General features: G+C 39.7%; 1 protein-coding gene across 1 annotated transcript in view; it reads right to left on the bottom strand.

Moving 5' to 3' along the window:
- Positions 1-14,258: 14,258 nt before the first annotated feature.
- UMODL1 (uromodulin like 1) overlaps positions 14,259-15,921 on the bottom strand; it is a 42,797-nt gene continuing 41,134 nt past the window's right edge. Inside the window, exon 21 of the mRNA XM_031612597.2 lies at positions 14,259-15,611. The gene's annotated coding sequence lies outside the window, so the exon portion shown is untranslated. The remainder of the gene's footprint in view (positions 15,612-15,921) is intronic.

Here is a 15,921-nt window from a genome sequence, read left to right as displayed (position 1 = left end):
TGGTCTTGGTTTGAAAAAAAAAAAAAAAATCAAGATTGAAACAACAAGGTAACAAACAAAGGCATGATATGTATTTTATTTGCCTCCTGGATTTGCAAAACTGATGTTCGTGTTGAGATACTTTTTACTGTTATTCTAGTGATCAGAAATTTAAAATGGAAGAAATATGAATACTGAAGACTTTTGTTTCTGTGGGATTTTGAGGCTTTAAAAAGCAGAACATTTGGTCATAGGTATATCAAAGGATCTGTAACACAGTACTGCATAATGCTGTGTAGAAAAATTGTCTCTTTCAGTTTGACCAGGAAAAGGAAGAAAAGAAATTGACTCTAAACAAGAAAGTCCAGTTCTCTACCATGCAGCATCACTCACACAGCATCTGCTTCAGAAATACATCCAATAGCCTACTGCCAGAGAACAAATATCCGTGTTAATCATAAACCACAGATGAGAATTAAGAAATTAGCTGTGGTTTCCAGGGTAGAATTCAAAAGACGTTGCTCAGCCAGGGATTATTGCCAACAATAACCATGTAAGTTCATTACATAGAGCTGGCATGCAAAACTAAAACAGCAACTTTCCAAGGAAGATCATACTGCCTTTGAGGCTTTCTGCAGGATATCTAATTCTGTTCTCAGAAACTAACAGAAGGATTATGTTAGACACAGAGAGAGCAGGCTGCTGTCTGACTACTGATACTCAATGTTTTGATGTTTGTTTCCCTCTACATATTTTAGGATTAGGAGAATGACACATTTTCTTTCTTTCTTCCTTTTTTCCTAAATAGAACTTCCTAGCAACACCAAGAAGTTCCCTATGTGTAGGAAATGTACATTTTGTAGTATAACATTTGTGACTTTATAGAGTATGTTAAACCTCCTGTATATGCAGATATATAGCTGCCAGGGAGAACTGCAGGAGAACCTGACTGAAGCTCTGTGCAATTAATTCATTTCCCAGGTCCATCACAACCATCCATTCACTGCAAGATGAAAACTCACTTTCATAATGTGGGCTGTTCATATTGCTATTCTTAGAAGAAAAGACAGCTGCACTTCCATGTAGGAGCATATAGACACCCTAAGCTTACAGGTGCCCACTCACTGAGGGGCAGTTGTTTTATACTGCTAAAATTAGCATATAGGAGATTTCTTATGTTCAACATGCGGTTTATTATTATAGCTGAGCTGCTGAACTGCTGCTGAAAAGGGCTGTCCTGCTCCCTTGCTGTCTGGTTTGGCACCGTTTGAATAATACAGCCATAAAAGGAAGTTGGCTGAGTTGGTTGATGTATCAGAAAATTCTTTTCAAAGCTTTTTATCTTTTTTTAAGGATTCATTTTAACAGGATCTACACATGAGCTGACTCTATATGAGGCCAGAGAATCGTGGGATTTGAAACAAGAGATGGGCACGTAAGACACAGTGGATCAAGAGGGTGTGACCACCCTTCTTGGCAGATCCCAGGTATTAAATTGACATGACTGCACTGCCATATCACAGCTTCAGCATCTTCTGTGAAACAGTTCCTGGTGCAAAACTGGCAAAATGTGTCCAAAAATTTTTGAGCTCACTATGATTGTTCCATCTGGCCCAAAACCAGAACTGCAATACTCTTTATCTACATAAGTGATCAATACTTTTATCTCACCTACTACATATTGGAACCAAGAACTCATTTGATAAGCATCTTTTTGCTACAGATAACATTTCATGAATTAGAGAAAAGTATTTTATAACTCAATTTCTCCACTTACCAGCCATAGTACCCAGAAATCAGCCACACAATCTTTTTAACTTCTTTGGGCTCTGGCTTTGAACTTTTACTTCACCTTGACTCAGGACAGAAATGTCACCATTCCCCAGAATTTGTAAAAATAATTTTCAGTCTTAATTAAACTTTCAATTGCAGTAAGACTGAATGGCCTTATTTTTACTCTTATCTGAATTTAAACCCTTTGATTTTCCATCTGTATTAAATTGAAATGTGATCTAAAATGCAACATGGTGAAGGCTAAATAAAACCTGCTTAACGCTATTTTCAAGAGAAGTGTTGTGGTAACTTCTCCCAGGTAATCCCACAGAAACAATTTTTTTCTCAAAAGTTCTATTCTCAAGTCAGCAAAAGATGTTAAAGACCTTTCAGTGGAATAGCACTTTTTGCCAGGGACACTTCTAACTTATCTTCCTTTACATGCTATGGGCAATAACGACGCACGAAAGCCTTGCTCCATTTTTACGTTGCCTGCTTACACACCTTTTTTGTACTGATATGCTTTTCCATATAAAGCATTAGCTCTGTTACAAAACAACAGACAGAATGCCTCCACAGCTAAACCGAGGATTCCAGTCTTCCATAGCCCTCTTCCTAAAGAGCTGTTAATTAGCTTCATGAAAATAGACAGAAGGCACTAGGTCAAGGTTTTAAAGAAAAGTCTTTTCTTTCCTGAGATAATGGGAAATGAAAAAGACGGTAAAAGATAATCAACAACTCAAATATTCCTAAACAGAAGAGTTTCAAACTGCTCCTAAACACCAAGGCCAGGGAAATTAGCTGGCTCAAAATTATGCTGCTTGGACCTCACCCCTCTCACACATCCTTGCCTTAGAGAGAATCAAGGAGTGAAATAACAGGTGAGTACTGTGAAAGATGAAAGTTCCAACTGGTTCACCTTTGTTTAGAAGCATAAAATTAAATGTTGAGAACATTACCTCCTCTTGTATAGAGAAGATATTTGTGAAAGTTTTTATCTTATTTTTGCAGTGAAAGGCTCCAATCATGCCTTTTCCATTGTCTCACTGACACATGCAAGATCTAGATGTCAAAACCAGAAAGAGAGGGTGAGAATTCCTTCATGCATACAGGCAGCAAATAAGGGTACAGATCAGGTAAGTGACAACATAATGATCATCCTCAAAGTAGTATGGATATGAAAAAATGAGAAAGACTTCAATCTCCTTTCTAGGTTAATATAACATTAGGGCAAGGGCAGCTTGGCTTTTGCTAGCCCTGCCTGTTCCAACATCAGATAGAGCAACAGCAAGGGCTTAGCTGGAATACAAATCACTCTTTGGGGGCATACCCAAGTTAATGGGAGAAGGATGGTGCAGGTATTCTTGGGTTTTGTTCAGTTTCATAATTTAATGTATTCAAAGATTTTGTTGTCTTCCTCTGTAGTCTCGAATGTGAAAGCAAGAGCTCAGATTTATCTCCTGATGTTATTTCTTTGCATAATGCATTTCTTTGCATTTGTTCTTCTGAGAATACTGTTTTCTTTCCTCAATTTCTTTAACAGAGTCTGATTTGCCCTTTGGAGTGTTGTTAACTGACTACATGTTTAGCCTTTCTTCTAAATTTTGGAGACCTTCTCCACCAACCCTACCTGGCCCTAACCTTCAAAATACATAAAGAATAAGCTACCAACTTTATCTAGCAAGGATTTTTCCAGAAACTATAGACATAGTAAAGTGATGTTATTTTGAGCAGATGCATCTATGCATTTTGCTACTTTTGGAATTGGTGGTCATTTAATAGAAATACTGAATACCCAGTGCTCATTGCACTCACTGTGACTTTGAAAAGTCCTACCAGTTTGTTGACAATGCCAATCCTTTAAGGACCCAGACATCCTGCATGGCAACGTGCTGTTGATAGTGAGGATCACTGAAGTGTTTAAGCAAGGAGGAAAGGCCACATGCACACAGTTACAACTAAGCAGGTACATAAGTGATGGCTGGATTACAGTTTCACAACACAAAGCTGAAAACAACTCAAGGGTAGAGAGCACACAACAAGAGTACTCTCGGCAAATAAAACAATATTAAAATCATTAAAAATATTCAAACTAAGCAGAGAAAATTCCAAGTCTTCTAAGCCTTTACTGACACAGGCAAAGTTGCTTGGCTTCAGTGCCTAAGCATCTCCATAGTAACTGCTACTAGGGATTTTCAGAACATTTTATGAACATGATTTATACATGATTGTATATTTTACAGCATATCTGCCTCGAGGGTTTTGCTGAGTATCATTTTCCTGATTTTATTAATAGAGAAACTCTGTGCTTACGTGCCTTGTTCAAAGTACTTACACAAAGGAGTCCCTGAGGACTATGAATACTGCTGCTCAAAGTCTAGAGCCTGGGATCTCTTCTCCCAGAGATACTGTTCAAGTGAATGGGTGCAGCAAAGCAACTGGTACGGCACAGAGGTGGAGGACTGGTATGCTGGAATTTCAAACACTTGGGACACTTTCTGTTCCCCTCAAGAAAACTTAAATCACTTAAATATATGTGGTTAAATAAAGTACAGGTACATATCCCCTTGGTTTATTTCACTGACATGAATGCAAACAGAGTAAGCTGGTGAGAAGTGTATGTAGAAACTCTTACTGTGTGGTAGGTGAACGGAGTCAGAGAAACTTTAGGAATAACATTTTAAGCCCCTTGTTAGGTTTTGAAAAGAAAGTCTTGCCACTTCCTTGTGATGTCTGTGTTACACTCATAGTGTGAAACGGCTGAATGACTTAAAGTTTTGCGCATTTCTTTACATGACTGCCAGCATAAACATCCTATTACAAGAATCTGTTCCTCTCTGGCATTTTATGTAAGACCAGGCTGGCATTTCTGCTAGAATTGGTATCAACCTTGGCTCTTCATGCATCTGGTTACACTAATAGCAGACAAGAATTCTTCACTGGACATTTCAGTCAGGACCCCACCATTTCTTACTGATGCGATTATCAGATTATGCCAGATGACATCAGAACAAAGCTAGCAGCCCCCATGCATGCTCTGCCTCTGCGCAGAGAGCCCATTCACCTACATGTCTGCCATCAGTTCGCTTTCAGCTGTTTTCTGAAAGGTAATGATAACATGGGATTAAAATAAGATCTCCTGGCCCTCAGAAAACACTTATTCAATCTTGGATTGCTATTATCTTTCTCTTCATTTAGCAACTTTCTGGCATTTTCCACCAAGGAAAGTAGAAAAAAAATACAGATACTGATGGCAGGCCCCTCTTACTTCTTTCCTGATTTTGTCTGGAAATAAAGCTTGGAAGTTGTCTTTCCTGACAAGCTTTCCGTGAAGAACCACTTTTGAAGTTCCGAAAATGATAACTGAGAATCACTTCACTGGTTTGTGCATCCTGAGCCAGGGCAACACCACAGGCCCTGGATGTTTGAGGAGCACTGTCCTTTGGTCACACAACAGAAACTTGCATGAGGATCTTCATGGCTGTTTGCATTCATGGTGTCAACCCTTTCTTCTAGTTACGGTTGAAGAGATGAAAGGAAGTGTGAACTCAGCCTCAAGAATCGAAACCAGGCTGAACAAACCAGATGATTCCGAACCAGTCTTGCCTCTGGCTGCTGGCTGAGAGCTCTCTGTTCAGCTCTGTTGGGTAACAAGGGGAAGGAAAGGCACACTGGTGGGTGAGGCGAAGGGAATGAGAAACAGCCAAGGAAGGGACCTTTCCTCTGTTGTGTGATCCAGAATGCACCCTGTGGTGCTAATAGTGAGATGAGAAGTGCCTTCCAGCCTCCAGTCACCCTGTTGATGACTTAAACAGCGCGTGAGTAAGATTTATGGGGAAAGATTTATATACAAGCGTAAAGAAAAGTACACAGCCAGAATGCTTAAACAAATACAATGATACAAGTAACCTTGAAACATACAGCCTTATGGGTTTCTTGTTTAACTTTGTTTTCTGTTGGTTTAGTGAGAATATTTTTATAAACCAAACTCCACCTATTCAACTATATAAAATGAACCTACAGTTGTTAGAATCTGCATTTGTTCAATAAGGAAAAAAAAGAAAGTGCAAGTTCTCATCTTATCATTGTGGCTCTGTGTTTTTTTTCCTTCAGAACATTCTTTTGTGCTTGCTCCTGGGGCTGAGGTGTGTGTAAGTGCCTAATAGCACAGTGTGACACCAGGATTGTTAAGGGCTTTTTTCATCATCCATCATTACTATGGTGGAATGCTGCAGCGATCTGCACTCTGCTGGCACCAGATACATGAGGAGAGGCCTGAGACTACATTGCCTAAGAGGAAGTTCGGGAAGAAACCAAGGCTCACTCACATCCCAGCTCCTCCAAGCACAAGGGGGTAGATCTTCAGTACAGTCAAAGCATGTCCAGGATGACCTGTGCTCTCTAGTGAGTGGAAGAGAGAGAGCAAGACAGTCTGCCTCCATCCCTTCCTAAACACTACGAGAAACAAGTCAACAGGCTAAAAGCACCCTGATAGGAAAAACACCCTGAAGTTATGCTGAGTGCTAAGTGTCTTAGCTCTAGTCATATTATAAACACTTGATTTTGTACTCCTATGTTCAGACATTTAAAGACATCCTTCCCCTCTCGAAAAGCTTGCTCTGCAAAGGCACTTCTCATTGCTACACATGTAGGCAGGAAATTGTGCTCTGAGTCACTGTCACAGTTGGTTTCAGGAGTCAGGTAACCAGATTAGCTCCCAGAACCAGCAGGTCTCACAGAAAGCTGGGAAAAAACATTGGCTTAAGTAAGTAGCACAGCCGGCCTCCACAAGGCCAGGCTGAAAAAGGCTCTCAGTGGGCTGAGCGTTTAGGAGTGAGCTCTGCAACCCTCTGAAATGGAAGTCTGTAAGCCAGTGACCTGAGCTGACACGCTCATACACAAGCTTCAGCACTTGCCTTATTAGTCTCAGACCTGTGTAGCAACCTCTCGTATTGAACAAAAGCCTCACTGGAGATAGGAGCAAAACTTCCACTACAGTGTGCTACAGGTTTGGAGACACCTTTGCTGAACATTCATCTAGTTTCAGTGTTCTGGAGCAACTTGATCAATATTTTATCCCCTTTACCCTCATGTATCACCAATCTTTTAAATGTGGATTCTTTAGAAGAAGAGTTGCCTAAATACTTTGTGCCTGGACTACACCTCTGTCTTCTATAATATTGCTTTTGAGAGCAGTGGATTGTAGAATGCTGTTGTTACTGCTCTACCTCAATGAATTACATACAGAAGGCAGGTAAAGAGGGAGTCTGGGCTGTCCCAGATAAGCAGCTTTGAGCTGCCAAAACTCCAAAACATATATGTAAGGCTCCTTTTCAAAAAAAGCAAGAAATAAGAGTCCAAGGTCAGATGCACCTTAATCCTGGGGACATGAGGCCTCACCTTGAGTATTGTGTTCAGTTTTGGGCACCTCAGTACAGAAAGGACATAGAGGTGTTGGAGCAGGTCCACAGAAGGGCAACAAGGCTTGTGAAGGGCTTGGAGAATATGGCCTGTGAGGAGAGGCTGAAGGAACTGGGGCTGTTCAGTCTGGGGAAGAGGAGGCTGAGGGGAGACCTTATTGCTTTCTTCAAATACCTGACTGCAGCAAGATTGGGGTTGGTCTCTTCTCACTTCTCACAGGATGAGGAGAAATGGCCTCAAGTTGTGTCAGAGGAGGTTTAATTGGATATCAGGAAACACTTCTTTACAGAAAGGGTTGCTAAGCTCTGGAATAGGCTCCCCAGGGAGGTGGTTGAGTCACCATTCCTGGATGTGTTTAAAAACCCTTTGGATGTGGTGCTTAGGGACATGATTTAGCAGAGGGTTGTTAGAGTTAGGGTAGTATGGTTAGGTTGCAGTTGGATTTGATCTTTAAGGTCTTTTCCAACCTCAGCTATTCTATAATTCTATGATTAATGGAGAAAGTCCCCCTGGATTAAGGCTGTCCAGGAATAACACATTCACACATGAATCCAGGTTGCTTTCCCCGTAGCTCTCCAGGCAGTGCTTTGGCTTGCGTGCCACAGACAAGGAGAGATGGAAACTGTGTCTTTCTGTGTTGCTAAAGATGTTGGCCTTATCTGTGCTTTGTGCTTGTACTGGCAAATGATGTCAGATTAATGTATTCCTTTTTTAACCAAGAGAGATATATTCTTCTTCGAGTCTATAATGCAAGTGTGGTTAGATTAACATGATGGTGTCTTAAGTTGGAAAAGCTACTGCCCTTCGCTATGCAGCTCACTAATTCTGGTATGAATGCATCCTCTATGGGGGACATCTACTATCACTACTTCAAAATAAACAAATGTGGCAATATTAGTCTATAGAAAAGGGCATTTTCGTGTTTGGAGACAGCAGGGAGCCCAAGGAGGTGTATTCACTGTCAAAAGTTTTGGGAGATGTGTGATTGCTAGTCAGAAACGACTATCAGACCTCTACTGTTTCCCAGGCACCATCACTCTCTAAAAACAAGTTTTTATGAGATTTGTACCCATGTCCTTCCTCTTTCCCTCTTCCCCCATGTTTACCTGTGACCAACATGAGACTGGAAGTCATGCCTATTCCCACAGAGAGCAAATAAGAAGAGCTGTCAAGAGCACAAAGATTAGGTATGACCCAGCAAAAAAAAAAAAAAAAAAAAAAGTGGTCTATTTTTCTGGATTAGTCAGTACATGCATGGATTGAACTTATAAATATGTACTCATATTTCTTCATTTGTTCTGAAACTGTCTATTTGATTTGGTATTTTAAAATAGACAGATTAATCCACACTGGCACTGCTTAGTCCACGACTATTTGTGTTTCTACTTACAAATTTTTCCTTTACAGCATGATTATCTGCCTATAACTATAGACAGGCTTCTCATTTTAACTTGTTTCCTCTGTACTAGCACCAGGAACCAACAATTGCCCAAACCGTATTTGACTCATGCTGCTTGGAATTAGCATTTACTAATCCTGCTGGTACTCCAGAAGTACAGGGAGGGGCATAAAAGCTTATTTTCTGTTTCGAAAAACATGCTTTCTCTCTTAGGGTGGTTTTATCTTTGATAAATTATTCATTCATGCACATGCTCTCCCAGGATCCTATGAAGAAGCTATTCTTCTGCCACAAAGACTAAGATTTGGCTCATTTTGGTTGGCTGCCCAAACATCTGAAACTCCCCAAAGTTGCTCCTCCTTCCTCCAAGTAAGGAAAACCTTTGCTTCTCCAAGTTTCTTTCTGTGGAAGAACAATACCACTGGGCATTTCTTGTGGAATTTAACCAGACTGTGGTCATTTGCCACCATGGGTGGGTCCATTTGGCAGGTACAGCAAATTTACCTCAAAAACTCCAGCCTTGCCAGTAGCTCACTAGTGTAGTTTTTCAAGATATTTTCAGCCAAACTGATGTTGGTTGAAGGGAACATCTTTGAACCAGGAATTTAAAAATAAATAAATAAATAAATCCGTAGTGGTGCAACCACATTGCAGGATACCTCAGAGATACAAGTATAAATGCAAGTTTTAATCAAGAGATATAGTTCCCCCTTACCTTCTAGCTGAACAAAACTGGAAAAAAAAAAAAAACAGCAGGCATAGGACAGAGCTAACAACTCACCTAATCTTGATGCTGGCTAATACTTCTGCTCCACTTGTTCTCTTAACCAGGGCAATTTCTTGTGAAAACATAGACAGTTAACAGCTTTGCTGCTTGTTTATTTATCAGTGGAAAAGTGGAACTATAAAATTGACTAATTCTGTCATGTCTAAAGGTCAGTGACAAATAAATGTTTTATTATTATTTATTGTATAAATTATAATACATGCTCATATACATGTGTGGATACCAAAATCCAGAGATTCATCAGCCCTCAAGCCCTCTTTAATCCAGGGCATGCTTTCCAAACAGAGAGGGCACAGGCAGATGAGCAGGAGATACATCTGACAACACAGCACATACAAAGCTATCTGAAGGAAGGCCCACACTACCCATGCCCACCAAAATGTGGCCCTTTGTTTCTACTGGAGGTCATACAAATACAACTGTTGTGTGCAACAGTAATGCATTCCCTCTCCAACACCACCCCAGACGACCATAGATGCTCAAATTGTGCTACTGGCTGCAGTAAGGGAAGAGTTATTTGGGTGGCTTAAAGATGTAGAACAGAGTCTGTATTACAGAAACTATTTATGTAAGAATGAGCATAGAAATGACTCAGTACCCAGCTCTGTAAAGAAGGCTTGGATCTGTATGGTATTATATAGAATCTGCTGTTGGCCAAAGGCAGGAAAAAAAAAAAAAAAAGCAATAGAAAAATATAATAGGCACTGGGTATTTATAAGACAATAGCACACAAGAGCAACAAATAGCAAACAACTAAACTATGATATCTGTTGCTACATGAAGAAATCTAGAAAGGTGTGAAGGAATGAGCTCCTTTCTAAGGTCTAAACCACCAGCACAGACCTTAAAGATGAGACAGAAGAGGCAGCTGGAGAGAAAGCTCTTTATTTGATTTGTGTGCAACTCCTGTATTGCACATGGATAGTCTACTGATGATACAGTTTCTGTGCATGGTTCCATAAATCCCTTTGACAGCTAAAGGCACGTATCTAGAATACACATATATCTGTGACACAAGAGAATACGGCGTATGCATTGCAGCAATAAACATGCTGCCAAGATATGCCAAGTCATTAAGCTTTAAAATTTGCAAAAAAGATAATATTTGGAGTAGTTTATACTAGAAATATTAAATATGTTCACAGTACAAAAAAAAAAAAAAATTTTGTTCATTGGCAAAGAATGTGATGATAACCCATTTCTTAGTATCTATGTCTAGCATCCATTGAGTGCTGTACAAAGCACCTATGAACTATAAAGGAATTTGCATGCAGGGGCTGAGCATTTCCTGGGGTCTGAGTTAATACAAAGCTTTTGAGAATGCTCACAACATCCCTGTCAGCAATAGTGTTAAAGGCAATTTACAACATTCTTCCATATCCTTTAGGATTGATTAGCAAATTTCTCATTAGGAGTGGGCCCATTTTTCCAAGCCATACAAAGACACAGCAGACAGCCCCATTCTTAGCAGTGTGAGAATTCTTCCCTACTCAGCTCCACTGTTTGTTAAGTGTGATGCTAAAGGTGATAGTGTTAGAAAGGGAAAATTAACTTTTCCTACAAAGTTTCGGTTTTCGGTATTAAATATCAAAGTTTCAAACTACTTTGGATAGTTAATGGTTCAGCATCTTCAGTTTAGCAGATGTTTCTTCCTCTGTTTAGGAATAAGATGTCACAGCTGAAGCCAAACTGAGGAGAGCAGAGTCAAATTGATGCTGGCAAACTCATGAAACAGGTAGTGCTATCTATAATACCATGAGAAAAAGTGAAGTGATTTTTAAACGGGCTGTGTCATGCAGCCTCAAACTATATTAGCTGAGCATCTTCTAGCACATAAGCGAAACAGCTTAAGAAGGCAAGCACATCTTGCTCAATTGTTACTCCTGACTTTTGCCTTATAGAAAAAGATGAGAGCTGTGGGATTTGGTTTGGCTTTGTGCTGTGCAAAAGCTGTTCTGTAAAAATTTAAGTTGGATAAGGCTATTCATATGTAACACTCAGTAGTGAGAGAGCCTCTCAGAGTTGGCACTAGAACAAACACAAGACCCTTCTATCTATATGTGCTGGTAATAGCTGTTGACTTGTTGAAAATACTGCGGTGAAGCACCTCCTTCATCCTTTCAAATCGCCAGATGCCAAAGCAGCTAATAAATGTAAGCACCGTTTTGCCTCCCATTGATGTGAGCATTTCATATCAAAGCTCTAGGCAGTGTGAGGGGCAAAGCCGGACACTTTCTGAGTGGATTAGAAGAGTTTAAACACTACTGAGCGTAAGCTATGAAGAACTCGCGCTGCCAATATTGCTGTGAGCTGCTAGCACATTCCCAAGGATATGGTGATACTGGAAAAGTTTGACCCAAGGGAAAATTTTTACCCAACTGTCTCTGTTAGAAAGGCTTTTTTTTTTTTGGCATGTAGAGGGCACCATCAGAATTGTGAAATGAGCAAGATTTTTTGGTACTTTGGATACAATTGCAATACAATTCCTAATCAGTCGAAATCCAGTCTGTCACACACCCAAACAAGAACAAAGGTGGGTCGATACGTTTACTACCTGTTTTCATTCCTTCTAGTTAACAAAACCAGTTACTAGGCAGCAGAGCACATTTACCCTAACTGTCCCAATACTTTTATAGCTTTGGTTACAGGTAGGGCTGAGCACCAGCAGTTTTAAAGAGAACAGTATAAGCGGCATTTCTGGATCCACTACAAGCACTACACCAGTGATTTATTACTGACACTTTGTCACAGGAACTACATTGGAACTTCATTGTTTTGGCACATTACTGCTTTTCTCTATGCCATCTCCAAATGTTCAAGTTTTTTTCATTTTGCCTTTTATAGTTGCAGTTGTGATTGCTTACAGCATACATATCATTGTGACTCCATTTGTATTAAGTCTCTAAAACTTATCTTTCTGTGAATTTCAGAGGAGAAAGAATCCCTTTTGTTGGGAAAAAAAAAAAAAAGCCATTAAAGCCCTAGCCTGAAGTCATCTGCCAGCACTGGGAGAGAGCAAAGGGAGAGGAAAAGTCTGCCAAAAAATTGAGCAGCTTTGAAAGGTAGCACCTCTATGATGAGGATACTACTCAGCTGTATATTTGCTACAAGCCTGCAATCCAGGCCCCAAGAGAGTGCTGAGCAGACCAAAGCAGGCATTAGGCGGTTCTGTGCTCTAGACTTTTCCATTAGACTGTAGCTAACATCGTATTTTTAGTCCAATTGCAATTAAATATTGTCAGCTCCTCTAACTTGTTTCCTTCCTCAGCCTACAAGAAAACTTTCCGAACAAGCATTAAAAAGTCCACTCTTTTATGTTTTAATGGACAAGGAAGTTTTCCAGTTACCTCAGCTTTTTTCCAAACCCAGTGGGACCAAAGTTTGGCAACTTTATAATATCAGAGAAAAGAATAATGTTGCATGTTTTGCATCAGGTGTCAGCATTGTAGTGTTCTCAAGGAACAATGGGGACAACAGGCATGCATACCACTAGTCTAAAGTGGCTCTTAGGAAACAATGTAAGAGGTCAAAGCTAAATCTTCAGATTTTATTTTTATACCCTTTTTAACCTCTATCTCAAATAATTATCTAGAGAAATATTAACAAAAGATGGGCAGCAGGAGACTGGAAAGGGGGGATGGTCAGTGCTACTCTACCAGAAGAGTTCTTGGTTGCAGAGCTGCTTATGTAGTAAAACCACCCGATCACTGGTGTGAAGGACTGACCACAGTGTCTTAAATGAGCCCCCCAAAGCACTCAGGCCTTGTCTAAGCAGCAGACGAGATGAAATAAGTAAGGACAGAGGGACCAGACTGCACCTTGTATGTACTACCTCCACCAAACAATCTGTTCTGTGCCTCAGCGTGAAAAGGAGACACAAGGGGACACAGCAACAAGAAAATAATGACTGCTGGAAGAAAGCAGACAGAAAAAAATTGATGAATAAAGAAAATGTTCAGCAGCTGTTCAACACCTACACACAGATGAGAGAAAAAGTGCTGGTGCTCTTCCCTGCTTTTCTAGAATCCTCAGAGACAGTAGTTTCAAACTGTATCAGCGCATTATTAGATTTCTGTTATTGGGCTGTGAATGATGAATACTCCTCATCATCTTCATTGCAAAGCATGGAACTGAAAATATGTTTCTTCTTTGCAACCTTCAAGAAATAGACCCTTAATAAGCATAAGTGTATGCATTTCGTTCTCGGTAGATGCAGACCAGTTGATAAGGACACGTGTTGTGTTTTGAGTGGTCTGAATATTGTACTGACACTTGAATAGCTCTTCAGAAGATGCTGCATCCACACAGTACGTACCTTAATACCTGCGACTAATACATTAGAGGAAAAAATTACAGTACAAAACCCAAGAATAAGGTATGAGAGTGCTTTTATTAAGACACTACAACACAGCTATTCAGATAGTCACAATATCAGTTTCTGCTGGGCCTGCATGGCATCAAACAGAAGCAACTGCTCAGCTTCCATCAGAGGTATAGCTTTGCTGAAATCAACAGGCAAATCTCTAGCCCTGCCACAAGAAGAGTGCACACACCACAGACTATAAAGATATTTTTAGTAAAATAGATTGAACTTTCACTGTGTACAGAAAACAAACCTATATTTGACAGCAAACAGCAAAAGTGAGGAGACACCTACATCATAAAAAGTTAATGATTGTGTTTATCAGACTTTAAAATTACAAAGGTAAGTTGCAGTTTCATTAATGAATTGTAACCAAATTGATTTTTTTAATCAGGATCTGAGAACTGATATTTCAGCAACAAAAAGACAAGTCAAAGGTTTTTTACTTCTTACAGATCCACTTGAATCAAAACAGAATAGAAAAGATATATCTAAAATTAATTTATGAATCTTTAAGCTGTGTATAACCTCTAAGATCAATCAGTCTGTCCTCTTGCAAAACACAGGCCAAATCTTTTACCCAGCAGTCTTAGTACCTAACAGCAGTTGGATAGAGGGGCTAGAAAAGCAGATTTTCAATGCTATTCTGTACCAGCACCTGAATGCTGTGGCTGATATGAGTAGTTGTGAGTTCAAACTAATGGCCAATTTCCACTAGAGAGCTGTGTACAATAGTGTTCATTTCAATTAATAGGGAATTATCTTGTTCACTGAAAATGTCTGCATTACTGTGATGCCAACCCAGCAGCCTCCACCACTGGCCAGGAGGTGTGTGCAGCAGTTGGAACCCGGCAGTGGTAGGGATGGGTTACCACACTCTCCATCTTCCAAAACACTTACTGAAAAGTCCTGCAAGGGCTACTTCGTGTGTCAAAAATATTTTTGTTCCAGTTTATCCAGCTGAACAGATTGTTGTGGCATACACTGAAGCACAAAAACTAAACCTCTGCTGCTGTAGTAATGGTAGGGTCTTGCAGTGCAGCCAAAATATGGGTCGAATTTATACATACTGTGTGTAGTTGGAGTGCTCTGCTCTCACTCTGCTGGGCAGCACACTGTACCTCAACTGCAAAATCACTCTGGTCTAATTAAACAGAGCAGGTAGGTAACAATGGAATTATATGGAAAACTATGGATTAGTAGCAAAACTTACTTCTTTTATGTTTTCACCAAGCCCTTCTCAATTAAAGAATTTACAGTCAAACCTCAAAACTCATGCCGAAGAATACGCCATGCAGGTTGAGTCACAGACTCATTGTGCATTTTCTTTATTTGGTGATAAATCAAGTACTTGTTCTCCAGCTTCTGTATACTTAAGGCGTAGCACAATTAGGTCTTCAGCGTTGCTGCATCTCAAAGTTTAAACCTCACCTTAAGTATACAGTGAATAACAAAATGAAAATGAAATCTCTAACATTTTTCTGATTTACTTCCTGAAATATTTAGAGAAACATATAACTTGTGTAATGGTACAAATTATGCTAAGAGGGGAAAACTGCAGTGTGGCACAGTGGGCCAACCCAGTCTCGAAACATGAACAGAGAACCATGAACCATGAGGACTTTCCTTTTTCTTCTATACTTTTTTCCATGTAAAACTGCCAAAGAAGTTGACTTCAACTTGGAGCTGCAAACACAAATAGCTCTTTGAACATTAGGAAAAGGCCAAGTTGCTACCAAAACAAAACAAAACGAGGGATATGGAAGTCTTTTACTTGTGATGTTAAGAGCCAGTGTTGGAATCATTGGTGGCCACCATCATGAAGCGTAACGAAAGCCAAATGCAGAATAAAGAAAAGCTGCAATTCTCTGTGATGAAGCACAATCCAACTAGAAAAGAAAAAGAAAAAAATCATAAGAAATGCAATGAAAGGGAAATGTATAGGGAAAAAGAGCTGAGTTGTTTCAGCATCTAAAAGGAGGCATTGTTTGAGACTCCAACATGCTTATTATATATAAATATAATATATATAAATATAATCCTGAAAATATCCTTTATGCTACAATGTCATTATGCAACTCTGTAATTGCCATTAATATCAAGTGTTGCAATTATTCACGACCACTCAAGAGAGCAGAATGAGTAAAGACTCAGAGTCTTTAAATGCACCTTTTAATTTAATAGTCTTAGATATGTTAT

The sequence above is a fragment of the Phasianus colchicus genome, chromosome 1, assembly GCF_987193195.1.
Source record: "Phasianus colchicus chromosome 1, bPhaCol1.hap1.1, whole genome shotgun sequence".
In the NCBI taxonomy this organism is placed as follows: Eukaryota; Metazoa; Chordata; class Aves; order Galliformes; family Phasianidae; genus Phasianus; species Phasianus colchicus.
This window is presented reverse-complemented; position numbering and strand designations above follow the sequence as displayed.